The 15585-nt window shown below is 34.3% G+C and overlaps 1 pseudogene; it reads left to right on the top strand.

Moving 5' to 3' along the window:
- The first annotated feature begins 1688 nt into the window (after positions 1–1688).
- The window catches only part of LOC107820015 (nudix hydrolase 9-like), a 36268-nt pseudogene continuing 22371 nt past the window's right edge, over positions 1689–15585 (top strand).

Here is a 15585-nt window from a genome sequence, read left to right as displayed (position 1 = left end):
TGCTACATGTTTAACTAAATAAATGCTACATTTTTCGAGACTAATGAATTTTTTTTACTAAAAAATAAAAATATTTCAGTTTTGATATACTGACTCATTAGAAGAACTAAAATATATAAAAAAATAAACTCATAAAGCATATGGACAAACAAGGAAGGAAGAAGAAGAGGAAATATTGTTTTTCAGCTTTTACAAAAATATTGCTTTAGAAAATTGCTTTTAAGTTTATTTCTTCAGTTTTTACAAAAATATTATTTTAGAAAATATTTTTTAGCTTTATTAAAGCAGTTCTTTATGTAAAAACTGGAAAAAAAATATTTTTATTTTTTTCAGTTTTTAGTAAAACAAATTTACTTTTTTTCAGACTAAATAAATGCTACATGTTTAATTAAAACGGAAAAGGGTCAGAAATGCCCTTAACGTATTAGAAATGGCTCAAAAATGTCCTCCTTCCACCTATTTGTTCAAATTTGCCCTTAATATTAAAATGCCCATCAATGCCATGTCATCTTTCCGTTAAGAAAGAGGCATTTTTAAGCCTAAAAATAACATTAAGGGCAAATTTGAACCCATAGGTGGAAGGAGGACATTTTTGAGCCATTTCTAATACGTTAATGGCATTTCTGATCCTTTTCCGAATAAAGTAATAATTTGACTTACTTAAACATTGGTGATTGAATAGTTTTCTTGTAATGACCTGACCGGTCATTTTAACTTTTAGAAATTCGTTCCCTAAAATAAAACTCTCCGAACATGCTTTTACTAATTTATGACTTGTGGGGATGGTTGGTTCGGGATTTGGAAGCGTTTGGATTGAAATCGGAACACTTGGTTCCTTAAGTTAGCTTTAAATGGACAAGTTTGACTTCGGTCAACATATTGAGAAAACGACCCCGGAATTAGGATTTGACGGTTCCAATAGGCTCGTATGATGATTTTGGACTTGGGCGTATGTCCGAATCGAATTTTGGATAACTCGGGAGCATTTTGACGCTTAATAGTAAAAATCAACTATTTGAAGGTTTTAACTTCTTTAAATTTGATTTGGGGTAGGTTTTTGAGTAATTGAAGTCCGTTTGGAATTTCGGGTTTGAGAATAGTTCCGTATAGTGATTTAAGACTTGCACGCAAAATTTCGTGTCATTCCGAGTAGTTTAAGTATATTTCGACGCATTGGAAGTAATTTGAAGAACTTGAAAATTTAAGTTTGAATCAATTGGTTTAGGGTATGATTCTTAGATTTGATATAGTTTTACGTGTTCCGAGAGTTTGAGCGAGTTCGTTTTATGATTTTAAACCTGTTGGTGTATTCGTGCGGGGTCCCAGGGACCCCGAGTATCAACCAGACGAGGCTCGGACCAAGTTGGAAGTTGGGAGCCAAAACTGAAGCTCCTAGCTACTATCAGAATCGCACCTGCGCTTGGCCAGCCGCAGGTGCGACATTCGCAGATACGATAGAAGCTCGCAGGCGCGGCACTCGCATATGCGAGATTTCTTCGCAGAAGCGGAAAAGGGAAGGGTGCAATCGATCGCAGATGCTGAGAATTTGCGCACCTGCGAACGCGCAGGTGCGAAGAAGGGTGCGCAGAAGCGACCTTGGCCCATGCGAGTGAAACTCGCACCTGCGAAAGCCGCAGATGCGAATACCTTCTGCAGATGCGAAAAATCTGTCTGGGCAGAACCTTAAAATGGATGAAGCTCAATCCATTTTTGTTCATTTTTCCTCCATGTTTGCGCGATTTCAGAGCTCTTTGTGAGAAGTTTTCAACTAACAACTTGGAGGTAAGTTAACTCTACACCCTTTGAGTTAAATATATAGATTATGGGTAGATTGTAACTAGTAAATCTTAGAAATCAAGGGTTTAGGTGAAAAACTTATTATTATTTTTTATAAAAATGAGATTTTAACCACGAAAATGGTTATGGAATTGGATATAAATTATATATTTGAGTTATTGAGATTATGGGTAACGCTTTTATTCAAAAATTTCTGTAATCCGTGCACGTGGGCCCGGGGTGAATTTTAGGAATTTTATCATTTTGGATAGAGCAATTTATTTAATAGATGAATTTCGAATTATTGAACATATATTAATTATTTATATAACTTTTGGATAGTTTCGGATTTTTCGGCATTGAATCGAGAATTTTACGCAACGCGATAATCGAAAAGTGGACTTTGAGACGAGGTAAGTCTCTTGTCTAATCTTGTGAGGCGAAAATTACCCCATAGGGATTAAATTGAATAATTGCTGCTAATTGCGGGGGCTACGTACGCACGAGGTGATGAGAGTCTGTGCCTAGCTACTATTAATGCTAAAGTCCGGGTAGTTTAGGACTCAAAGCATAAATTATTTGTGTAAACTGTATTCCTTGTTTAATTAATATTACTTGATATATTTATATATATGTTGTGAATTGTTAGATAAAAATATTAAAGGATGGAAAATTCATATGTTTGATTTTCTATTTAAATTAATTAATTGTTAAAAGAAATTGTTCTCCTCCCGAATTTATCTTATAATAAATATACTCTCCTTCCGGAGGTACATAAAAATGTCCTCCTTTCTTGTGGAGCGGGCCAAAAGCCTCGGTAGGATAGATGCATCTATGGATCGCGCCGCACATCCCTCGACAGTGTACACGACACTCTGGATCGGGCTGTGCGTCCTCGGCAGAAATCGTGCTTAATAATAATAATTACACGATACTTTAATAGTTATTTCAAGCTTGCGAAACTAATTGATAAATTGGAGAATCCTTAAAATTTAATGAATTATTATTCTTGCTTGTTAAAGAATTAATTGTTATTCCTGTAAATGATATTTAATTTATAAATTAGAAATTATTTGAATTGAAGAAATTTAATTAATATATTGAGAATTATTGCATTTGAAGGAATTTGATTATTTTCGTTGATTAAATAAATTATTTTTAAATTCTGTAAATCATGCTGATTTAAATATCCTAGTTGTATTTCAATTATTATTATTGACCCATAGTGAGTGTCAAAGTCGGCCATCTCGTCTCTACCACTTCGAGATTAGGCTTGATACTTACTGGGTACACGTTGTTTACGTACTCATACTACACTTGCTGCACTTTTTGTGCAGGAACTGAGGCAAGTACTAGTGGGAGACCTATCGTCTTACACCCACGTTATCCAGGGGCATAGTGGTGAACTGTTTCTCTGATCCGCTCTGCAGCTACTAGTGTCTCTCTTTGTATTTTTTTTTCTGTCTATTTTTATTTCAGACAGTATTTGAGGTTTTGTATAATCTACTAGATGCTCATACACTTGTGACACCAGGTCTTGGCACACACATTGGTAGAGTTTGAGTTTTATTATATTTTCTTAGTTTTAAATTTTATCAATGTATGCTTAATTTATTAGTTGGCTTGCCTAGCTGTAGTGTTGGGCGCCATCACGACTTATAGGTGAAATTGGGTCATGACATTTCCTAACGTTTCAATTTTTTCACTTCTTACTCCTTCATTAGATAACTTGTTTTACTCTCCTTTTCTTAATTTGTCCAAGTTAATCTTTCTTTTCCTGATCTCTTTATATTTCAGAAACTTCTACATATTTTATGTATTTCTCTTTAATATTCTTACTCACCTTCTATCTCTAAGAAATTTAAACTTCCAATAGTTCTATACCTCTATTGCTCTATAAAATCTTATGTAAAATTAATAATATCTCAAGAAAAATTAAATGAGTTGGCTATATTATCAATTGAAAATGAATTATTACGAAAAATTAATTATAAAAAGGATTATTAACACTTTATAACTCAAAAAGCTAAAAAAAAATAGACTTATAAAAACATATACTCGGTATAACTTTGTTTTAAAAATTTAGGCCTCCTGTTAAACTTTTGTTATCCCGCCTACACTTGAGCCGCCCTGTTTCTTGCCCGTCTGGTTTGTCTCCGTCGCAGGTCACCTTCAGATTCTTGCTTATATCTGTAATTGTATATCTACATGCTGTTTATCATTATGGAGTATATGAAAAGTTTTGCTTGTGATTTCACAAAAGGTTTTTGTGGAATTTGATCAACTGTACGACATGATTCCCCATCAGGATTCCGATTTGGAGAACTCCATTTCTGAGGTTATTATACTTTGATCTTCTCTTTCTTCTGGACAACTCATTTTTTTCATGTTTCTGCATTTGATCACTCTGGCATGGTTAGTTTATAAAAAGTCCGGTTATATGGGGAAATCTGCCCATAACATGTGGCCGTTTGGTTGGAGAAATTAGAAAAAATGATCCCGGTAAACAATTTGGTACTATTAGTTACTCCCTCCTATCCATAATAAGTGATTCTTTTGGCCTTTTTATTTTGGTCTAAAATAAATGTCCTTTTACATAATCAAGAAGGAATTAATTTTATTTTTCTAAAATTTGCCCTCATTTACATATCCCAATGTGTCAAAGTAACAATATGCAAATTTTAAATAAGGGTAATTTAGTCTATATACCTTTTTTTCTTCAGGAGTTATTATTTTCTTAAAGGGTGTGCCAAAGGCTAAAAATTATTATTGACCGGAGGGAGTAACATTTTATTTCCAGTATAACTTACACTGGTTTAACTTATACATTAATCTAAGTATCATTTAATACTGAATATAATGTAGGATTGCATAGAGGTGTTTATAACACGCAGCGGAAGACAATAACAATCCTAGGCCGAACTTTTTGTGTTTAAAATTTATTTTGTATGTCAAAGATCGGATCTAAGACGTACCCGGTGAAGAGAGTGTCGTTTTAAATTTCTTCGATAGTGCGAAGATTCTATGCGTATCCACACCGAGACTGATCCTTGTATCAACTCTTTGATCAATGAAATTCCGTTAACAAATTGAATGAAAATATTGTATTGAAATTTTTCTCAAAAATCTCAACTCAAAGGTAGAAGAACAAGAAATAATTTTCTTGTACTAGTTTTCTATTTTGGCTTTGTATTGCACTATTACTTTCTCAAAGTAATTTTCTTCTCAAGAATAACTCTCTTGGTTTTTACATGACTTTACAATATGTGTAAGATCAATATCACAATAAGTCTATTGCGGCATGCAATCCGATCCACCAATATATATATATACACACACACACACACACACACACACACACACACACACACACACACACACACACACACACACATATATATATATATATATATATATATATATATATATATATATATATATATATATATATATATATATATATACACACACACACATAATTTCCATTGAAAAATACAAATCACATGCTTTATGGTAAATATTTAAAAAATATGTAACTCATTTATGGAATTTAATTCTAAATTGAATTCTACAACTTAGTCATACTTTTAAAATAAAAATATGTAACTCATTTATGGAATTCAATTCTAAATTGAATTCTATAACTTAGTCGATATTTTAAAATAAAAATATGTAACTCATTTATGGAATTCAATTCTAAATTGAATTCTATAAATTAGTCAATATTTTAAAATAAAAATATGTAACTCATTTATGGAATTCAATTCTAAATTGAATTATACAAATTAGTCAACATTTTAAAATAAAAATATGTAACTCATTTATGGAATTCAATTCTAAATTGAATTCTAAAAATATTAATTATAATTACCAAGTGCATATATATCAACCAAGAGATGTAATTTAATTTTTTTATTTAAAATAGAAAACTTCAACTTGTCCACAATATTAATTATATCCTATGTGCTAGCAAAGAATATAATAATATTTTATTTGGACTAATAACTGAATTTATTTGACTAATAAAATTCTTTAATTTAATTATCAAATAATAAAGTAATTAATCCTTTAACAAAGATCAGAACACTCGTTAGTGTGCGACCCCATAGGTTCAATACTAAACCGGTAGTAAATTGATCACATCAATATACTAATCAAGGGTGGCGTCTAGCAACACTCCTTAACGACCGAATAACATGAAGTATATAATTTACTCTCAAGAACCTGTAGAAGAATAATGTATTAATTCCTTCTATCTTTATAGCTCTGGGTTACCCTAGGATATGGTTCAACTGTCAAATCCTAATAGGCGACTGACTATGTGTTCATATAAAAAATAATCGACCATTGAATGACCTAAGAAACTCTTTTCTTCTTTCATTCAATCGCCCTGGCCAAGGTCTTAATTTGGTCGGTTATAATTTATGACAACATGGAGCTTAAACTCATTACCAAGAGTTGACAGATTCCATCTTGATCAATCACTAATTCTACAAGTATTTAATCGTACCCAATATCCTTTCAACTATCGCCCTAGGGCCATAGGTGTCTAGTATCAAAGCACAATAAATAACTTGTCAATTACTATGATGATATCAGGTCAAAGGAAACTCTTACATCACATTCTTCAAGAGAATATCCTATTGACAGTTTATGGTAATTCTAACCATTAGGAATTATCCAATGAATCGGTTCAATGATCATATCTCTATATGCATCATCTATTTATGTTATTTAGTTAATGAGATCAACTAATCTTTATTCCATAAAGACGATCACATAAATATTGATCTAACCGGATTACTAATGTCCAAATTAATAATCCTACGATCAAGAATAAAATTTAGATTAAATTGTAAGAGGCTTTACTCTCATTATCATGATCTCTATCATGATGACAAGTCTTAAAATTTAATCAAGGACCTTATTGAATTAATCAAACAATTAATAATAATTATGATAAACGAATATCAAATGCCATATATTTTTATATCAAATAACATTCACAAAAATATGTTCAAATCATCAAATATGAGATTGGATCTAGGGCATATCTAATATATCCCTAACATACAACAGGGAATAACTTATTCCGGTATTAGTACTAGCAATTCCTACATTTTAATCTTTGCATAACTAGTTCGTGAACCAAATGAACCTCGTTCAGGTTGGATGTCTAGTCCTTCACATGATCAGAGTCAATGTCTTCATGTGTGCACCTAGAATTACGTCATAATAGATTGTGTTATATAAACATGCAAAGGGTTTTAAACATGTTATATTTTTGTAATTTTAATCTAAAAGTAAGCATTTGATTAGTTCTTACTGCTGGTGCTATATATGTATAAAATTAGTTCTTATCGGTGGTGCTATCTATTTCCATAATTCCATGCTACGGAAGTTCACTGATTAATTGTACTATGCAATTCCACTGTTTCGTTTGTGTTGTTAGCCCGAGAATGGCACTTCATTGTGAAACTCTCTATTCCTCCCTCGAGATCTACTATTTTCTGGTTAATAGCGTCAGAAAGAAATCATTGAGGTAGAGGTATTAATAGTAGTTCGATATAATGCATTTCGTCTTCCATCCGGTTGGGCAAATTTTATTGCCTAAGACGTGCAGAAATTCAGCATTTGGTCTTTAGCTTATTACTTTCTTTTATCTTTTACAATTATATGTAGCATGGATATTTCTTTTTAAGTTCAATGCCAGTTGTATACTTATTCTAGTAAGATTATGGACTTTGTTCTGAAATTGGATTGGTATAACTTCTTGTTAGATATGGGACGAAAGAGTTCAGCAAAGTTCTATCATTTTACAATGGACTAAAGTTTAGGGTACGCTAAACTCTTTTGGCGTTGGGTTTCTCCTCTAGATCTTTTTTTCTTTCTGAATGTTGGATTATTAGGCAATTGCTTGTTCACTTCTGTGTAATGAACATCATACTGTACTGTTTTCATATTGATTACCACTTACTGTGTTACGTACTGTTTTCATGTTGATTACCACTTCGGCGACAGCATTATCCTTAGGAGATTAGTAGGTTATCAAATGAAAAAAGAGAACTGAATATTATAATGCATAACAGATTCAAGTTAATATGTGATATATGCATAGCTTGGCAAGAAGCAAGATGCATGCCCTTTGATATTTTTCCCACAACAGATAACTTATTACATGATGAGTGATCATTTTACAGTATGGGGAATGATTCCAAACAATAGCCTCATGTTTGCCTTCATCTTGGTCTCACAGACTATAGGTTCTTACATATTTTTCTTCCCTTCCTTCCTGCTTTCCACAATTTTATTAATGTCTATCTAGTTGATGTACATATGATGGAAAACCTAGAGAAGGTTTTTTTTTCCTCTGGTGAAATTCACAGCCTATTTAATCTAAGAGTTGAAGAATGTAGTACTAAAGTTTAAGTACGGGTGGGGCCAAGATAGGGTAAGTAAGTACTTTTGGCACTCAAAAGTATAAGAATTTTAAGTTGGTTCTCCGGGCTGTAATGCAACCACATACATATATTTAAAAATCATAACGGCGTTATGTCAAAGCAGTTATTCTCTCTTAGATAGTTAGGTTGAAGGACAAAATTTCAGTTATTTGTTCGACTTCATTTTCTCTATTTAATTTTCAGTATACCAGTATTTTTCCAAGAAAACAACGTTCTCTTTTTGCTTTTAGTACTAGTATTGGGTCTAGACTGTTCCACATGATTGTGCATCTGAAGTTCCTATCCTGCAAATGTATATATAGATAGTTTAGGAACACTTTGACACGTGATCAGTTGAGTGCAATTTCTTATTCTCTTAGTTATTTTCTTTCTTTTTTCAGCTCTCCTCGTTCACAAATAACATTTCCAGTCCTTGTTTGTCCTAAATGGAAAAAGGATAAAAGATTAAAAAAGAAGAAGGAATTCTAGTCAATAGAAATATGCTTGAGAAATTTGATAAAAGCAATTACTTACGTTAAAAGGTCATTTTTTTTCTTTCACGAGAGACCAATGCAAACATATTTTTACCTGATATGATTTTTTTGCGGAAGATTTGCACCTGAGATTAATCTTTTCATGTGAAAGCAATATGTGATAGTGGTAGAATTGATGTGATGGATAAAAGAGGAGTTCTCTGAAGTAAAAGAAGTCTGTTTTAGTTTGCGAGCTGAACTGTCATCAAATGCTCATATACTCTCATCATTTCTTTACAAGGGAGAAATCAGAAATTGCACGTTCCTTTCTTTTGTTTCCCTCCAATAAGAATTTTGTATGAACTGACGCAGTTTCTATAAACAAAAATTTGTTGTTACCAATTATTCTGTATTTGCTGCTTTTCAAAACTTTAAAATAATGAAGAAAAAATTAAATATGTATCTTGACCAGACTGAATGTTATATTTGTCAGATTGGGGATCCCATCCACTGAACTGTATGGTATTTGATAGGTCAACCCAGAAGTTGATATGGCTGATGAAAATATTTTACCTATTTCTTTGTATGCATTTCAACCTGATATGCTTGTTAATAATTTTGCTTGTCTTGTTGATCATTTGATTTCTGACCTAAGTTTTCAATACAATAGCTCGAGAAATGCATCTTGTGTAAATATAATGCTGATCGTGTTCTTCATTTCTCTGATTTCCATTCTTGGTTGAAACTGAGACAGTATTTATTTCTACCATGTTTGTGCTTCAATAATATTATTCTTTTATCAATGAAAAAAGATTAAACAAAAATAGAAAGAAATTAGAACTAAAAAATTATCTTACGGAAAAATATTTTTCTACTTAGGACTTTTGTGGGCACAAACTTAAGTCCTATATGGAAAAGATTTGTAGTTCCATCTGAAGGTAAAATTTTCTGCAATAATTGTTTGTTTGAACTATCTTTCTTCCTATTGGAAGTGGTTGTATCTTGTATATCTCTATTATATGTGTAATCATAAACTGCAAAGTAAGAAACACAATCTTGACTTGCTTCTTTAGCATCTTTTTCTATTTGTCTTTTCAACATTTCAACAAAAGGTCTGCGGCAAATGTGATATTTAAGAATCTATACATAGAATTGATTCTTATAGCACATCCCAATTGCCAGGTTCTTATTTGACAGATCTAGAACTACATCTGACATTGCACAGAGCAGGCAGTTTGAGAATACAAAAATGGATGGAAATGTTCTAACTCATATTGCAGTAAACGAGACTGCAATTCATTTGTGGTAAAAACTATGACATGGATTTTTGCAGATGATTCATACATCAAGTGCCCTCGGTAATGGTGCGGTTGTCGAGATTTCTGACAAAAGAATACTTGTGCTTCAATGAAGTAATAAAGTTGGAGAATTCCCAGGATATTTTGTTTTTCCTGGAGGCCATCCGGGGGTATCTCGTCTCCATCAATAAGATGTTGTAGGGAATCTTTAATAAAATGATAAAGAAATTTTGCTGAGCATCAGCTTTTAACAACTCAAAATGGGAAGTAGGATTTGCAAAATTGTTGCAACCCAACAAGTTAATGAACCCACTCAGTGTCAGCCTTTCATCTTCATGTGCTAGTTTGGCCTCCCCAATTTAAAACCTTCTACGACAGGCTTTTTCAAAAAAATAAAAAAAAGGTTAAGTGAACATATACTGAAAGGTCCTGAGAGAGTTAACAGCAACTGGATGCGGAGTCAAATAACTTGGCAAATACAGCTGCAGGACAATGCCAAAATTGCTGTGTGTAATGTATTTAATAGTCTTGATTTTTTTTGATAAGAGGGAAACCCGCAACCGCTACACTTGGTGCGCACTGGATAAATCTCCCGGTGTAATAGCCTGCAAACCACACAGGGGAGGTAAACCGCACTAGGCAAGCCATGTACGACAGACTCCAAGACCATTTTAGATCCATTAGCTAAAGGTGCTTGTGAGTTGGGTAGCTTGTTACTTCATTTACACCACCTATCACCATATATTTGAGCTCTTCTTTCTGTATTTTATGCACGTTTTAAGCTCTCTATGATGGTTATTTAATTGTAAGGACACATATTGGCTTTCGGATCTGTGACTGATTTCATGTTTTCAAAGCTCTCATCTTCATTTCAAGATTAACTTGGGGGAACCATGATTATGCTCTCTGCAACTGTGACAGCCCCAAGAAGTTGGAATAGTATGCCATGAAAGCAACCCAGACCTGAACCAGTGTCAGTTGATTAACAGAAGGGTTTCTCAGGAAATGTTTGACAGCATTGTTCGAAAAGTTGTTGAAGAAATTGGAGTGCCTGCAGATACCCTTGTAAGTGATAATTTGTGTTCCTTATTATCAGTATCTTCCCTTCTGTATTTCCCTTTCAGTTCATGTTAGAGAGATACACCACAAAATTTGGAGGAACCAGAGTTACTTCCATTTATAATAATGATAATTTCCACCTGAATTGCAAAATCATGTGAAATCTTGAAAATTCTCATGTTTGATATGTTTGCCTTATGTTAGTGTTTAATTCGTGAATCCAGTTAATATCACTTCTATTTTTCTCCTTTTTTTGATAGAAATGGAAAGATATGGTGATGAATTTGATTTACATAAATTGTTTATTTTCATCATTTGTCAGCGCTATTGCGCCAGATAAGTTTCCAGACATAATATAGACTATTTCTCTTTTCCTGAAGTTACATCATGTTTAATGGAAATTATGTAGGGAGTACTTATATTTGGCAGTAAGTGGGCAACATCAAGAGCAAGGAAATTGCTTGAGCACTACAAAAAGCACAATCCTTTTTTTTTAACTTGCTATAAAAAATCATTTTCACAGATGTAATATCATATGCAGACGTTAATTGTCAAACATAGAGACACATTCTCTGAAATTGTCAAATTTGACACTGTCGAATTAATTAATATAGACTATGCAGCTCTTTGAGGACTTGGTTTATGCGTTTCTCTCTCTGATAGGACTGCATCAGTGGATTCAACCTTCATAGAAGCTATCTAATACTTGGTTTTTAAGCAGTCCAGCCCCATATTTGTCGGTATATCTAGGAGGTTATTGAATGTTAGACCAGCTGCCTTTTTCTTCATCAAATGCAGTGTGCGGTCAGATGAAATTCAACACCTTTATTCTAGTGCACAGGATGGTTTCGAGTCAACTCAACTTTATGCAGTATCAATGGTTAGTTTATGAATTGCTTATGTGGTTCTAGTAAATTGTCTTTTATCTCTTAACATTTTTCTTAACTGCTACATTATAGGTAAGAAACCCATATTTTAGCCGTAGTATTACACTCTAATTATTGCATTTTACGTGTGTTTGAGCTTATTTGATAGTAAATTATACTTATTACGTGTTTTATGTCTTGTAGGAAATGATTCTGAGCTATTTAGATAATTTAGAGCGAGATCGAACAAGTTGGAGCTTTGAAGTCTGAGTAGAAGCCTAAAAAATTAAGCCGGGATCACGTTCGGGGGTCGAGGACCAAGTCTGGATATCGAAAAGTGAACACATGAATTTACTCTGAGAAAAAGCCACTATCGCACCGCATGGGACGCCGCGAGGCGCGGCGCGGCAGCGCAAAAATAGTCTGCCAAGCAAAATGCGAGCTCTCTGGATTTCCTCACTAGCGCGCCGCGGCTGTGCAAAATTGTCAGAGTGATTTCCAAGTTCGGCTAGGAAAGGGTAGTTTCATCCGAGCTTGTTTCTACACTGTATAAATATAACAAAAAATGATTTTGAAGGGACTTTTGACCTATGGGAGATTGGAGAACCAACCAAGGCAAGAAGACTCAAGAATTCATCAATACTACAACCTGCAATCGGTGCAATACATGTATATGTATCAAATCATTAGAATTGATGTTTTCTTTGTTCTTAAACTTATTTGAGATGTATTACTCCATTGTTATGGAGTAATTTTTATTAGGGTGTTGACAGATACGGTGTTTCGATAACTTGATTAGGGATTCGATTCTTGATAATTGTTAGAATTAATTGATGGAGCTTTAATTTGTATTTTGAGTTATTTATTGTTTTGCTTAATAGAAAGAGGAGTTTGAATTTGAATTTCTTCACATCTTATGCTCTAGTTTAAATTCATGATTCACATAGGTAATTGAAAGAGCCTTTTGAATTGTTAATCGAACTAGAAAATGGAGAAATATTCGTGAGAAGTTACCTTTTAGATCATAACCATCATTTGATTGTTGCAATTATTTACCGTGCTTCAATTGGATTAATTATTGAGTTAACGTTTAATCGAAAGAGGAACATTAACTTCAAATGCAATCTGATTATCGGTTGAATTCGTGAGAATCAATCGTATTATAGAGTGAATTAACTCAAGAATTAGACCCCGAGTCAGTTATCTTTCACCTATCTAGTCAAATACTCTTATCCCCCTCATTGATAATTCTTTGTTACCCATCTGTTGTCTTTTTTAATCAATTGCTATTTTCTTAATTTTTAGTAGCTGACCGTAGTAACAATCATCAAATCAAGTGTTAATTTTCCTGGATAGTAATCAACTGGAGATTATTCGAACACTGTTTAAATTCAATCCCTATGGAGACGATAATTAAACTATACTATCTTTGACTAGCGAACAATAATTTTGTGTTGTGTTTTGCGCTCGTCAAATTTTGGTGTCGTTGCCAGGGATTGACAATCAATAGTATTTAAAATAGTTTTTAGTACTAATTTAGGAACCAATTTTTACTTTAGTTATTCATGTTTCTTACTTGTGTGCAGGATACAGGTTTGATTTCTCTAGTGTATGACTCGATCTTTTTCAAAGGAAGTGATATCCTACGAACCAGAGTTGGAGAAACACCTGCGACAACTGAGAAAAGAAAGAGAATTAACAGAAAATTTCTTGGGTCAAACATCGACTCAAGATAACATGGCGAACAAAGAGAATGATGGAGTAGACTTAGCTGCACGAGAGGCAGCACAACAAAAAGCAGCCCAGAGAATTGCTGATGAGACTGTCAACAATGATGGGGGTCGAAGATTCAATCTAAACCGACCCTTTGTTGAAGACCAATTCGAGAATGCATCGCCCAGGCCTGGAAGATCATTGGGTGACTATGCTAGGCCAGTATATAATCAAGGACTGTCAAGTGTCAGACCCCCACCCATAGCAGCAAACAACTTCGAATTGAAGCAACGCTTACTTCAAACTATCCAAAACAACTGCACTTTCAGAGGGAAGGTGAACGAAGATCCTAATACTCACTTGATAGACTTTGAAGATATCATGAACACCTTCCAATACAATAGAGTATCAAAGGATGCTGTCTACTTAAGGGCATTCCCCTTTTTATTGAAAGAACCCGCAAGTTCTATTAGGACATGGGAAGATATGACCAAGAAGTTTCTTGACAAGTACTTCTTAGCTGCAAAAACAGGGAAGTTGAGAAGGGAAATCTACAATTTCTGCCAGCAGGAGATAGAATTTTTGAAGCTTGGGAACGATTCAAGGAGATAGTCAGAAAGTGTCAGCACAATGGAGTCGATTTGTGGATGCAACTCCAGGATTTTGGGATGGACTGACACCGTCCTCTCGATGAAATCTGAATACTGCATGTGGAGGTCCACTAATGAAGAAAACGTCGGAGGATGCTAATCAGTGGCCGACTGAGAGTAATGACATAAGAAAATCAGTTGGGGTTCACCAGGTGGACTCTAACACATCCATGCAAGCCCAGCTAGACACCATGGCCATGGAGATAAAAAAACTGATATTGGCCAAGGTACAGAATGAGCTTCAAACAACATGTGACTTTTATGGATTGCGACACCCTACACATGAGTGTCAAGCATCAACTGAGGAAGTCAACACTGTGGGAAACTTTAATAGAGGAAACTACCAAGGTGGGAATAACTATAATGCTATGGGTCAAAGACATCCAGGTTTTTCGTGGAGTTCACCTAGTGGGAGCTTGAATTCATGGCAATAAAATAATCTCAGACCCCAGGGTCAAGGACCACCAGGTTTTCAGAACTAACAGAGGCAACAATACCAGCCACAACAGTCAAATCAGTCTAGTATGGAAGATCTCATGAAGTCGTTCATCAACAAATCAGATGAAAAATTTGAGACTCAGGGCACAGCCATCCGAGAGCAGGGCGCAACCATTCGAGAGCAGGGAACGTCCATCCGGAATTTAGAAAGATAATTGGGACAAATTGCAAATTTGTTATCAGAGAGGGCTCCTGGGACTTTACCCTCTGACACTAAAAAAAACCCAAAGGAAACAATCAAAGTTGTAACTTTGATAAGTGGCAAAACATTGGCTGATCCAGTGGTGAAAGCTAGACCCGAGGTGGTGAACAAGCAGGCAAAGACACCAACAGAGAAAAAGGTGAAGAGAAGAAAGGCCAGAGTAGTGGGGTACAAAAGGAGATTGGAGAAAGTAGACATATGCCAGCTCTACCATTCCCTTAAAAGATGAAGCGGAAAAAACTTGACAAATGTTTTGGGCGATTCATGGAGAAGGTCAAACAACTATATGTGAACATTCCCTTCACAGAGGTACTCACTCAGATGCCTGCTTATGCAAAGTTCTTGATGGAAATTTTGTCTAGCAAGAGAAAACCGGAGGAGATAAATGTGGTCAAGCTGAATGCCCACTGCAGTGCCATATTACGAAATAAAATTCCCCAAAAGTGTGGGGACACAAGAAGCTTCACCATACCATGCTCGTTGGGGGGTAAAAAATTTGATAAGGCCCTATGTGATTCTGGTGCATCTATAAATCTAATGCCTCTGTCTGTATTCAGGAAACTGGATGGTGAGCTTGGAGTGATTAAATCAATACCAGTATCCCTACAAC

This window comes from Nicotiana tabacum, chromosome 22 (genome assembly GCF_000715075.1).
Source record: "Nicotiana tabacum cultivar K326 chromosome 22, ASM71507v2, whole genome shotgun sequence".
Taxonomy (NCBI): Eukaryota; Viridiplantae; Streptophyta; class Magnoliopsida; order Solanales; family Solanaceae; genus Nicotiana; species Nicotiana tabacum.
This window is presented reverse-complemented; position numbering and strand designations above follow the sequence as displayed.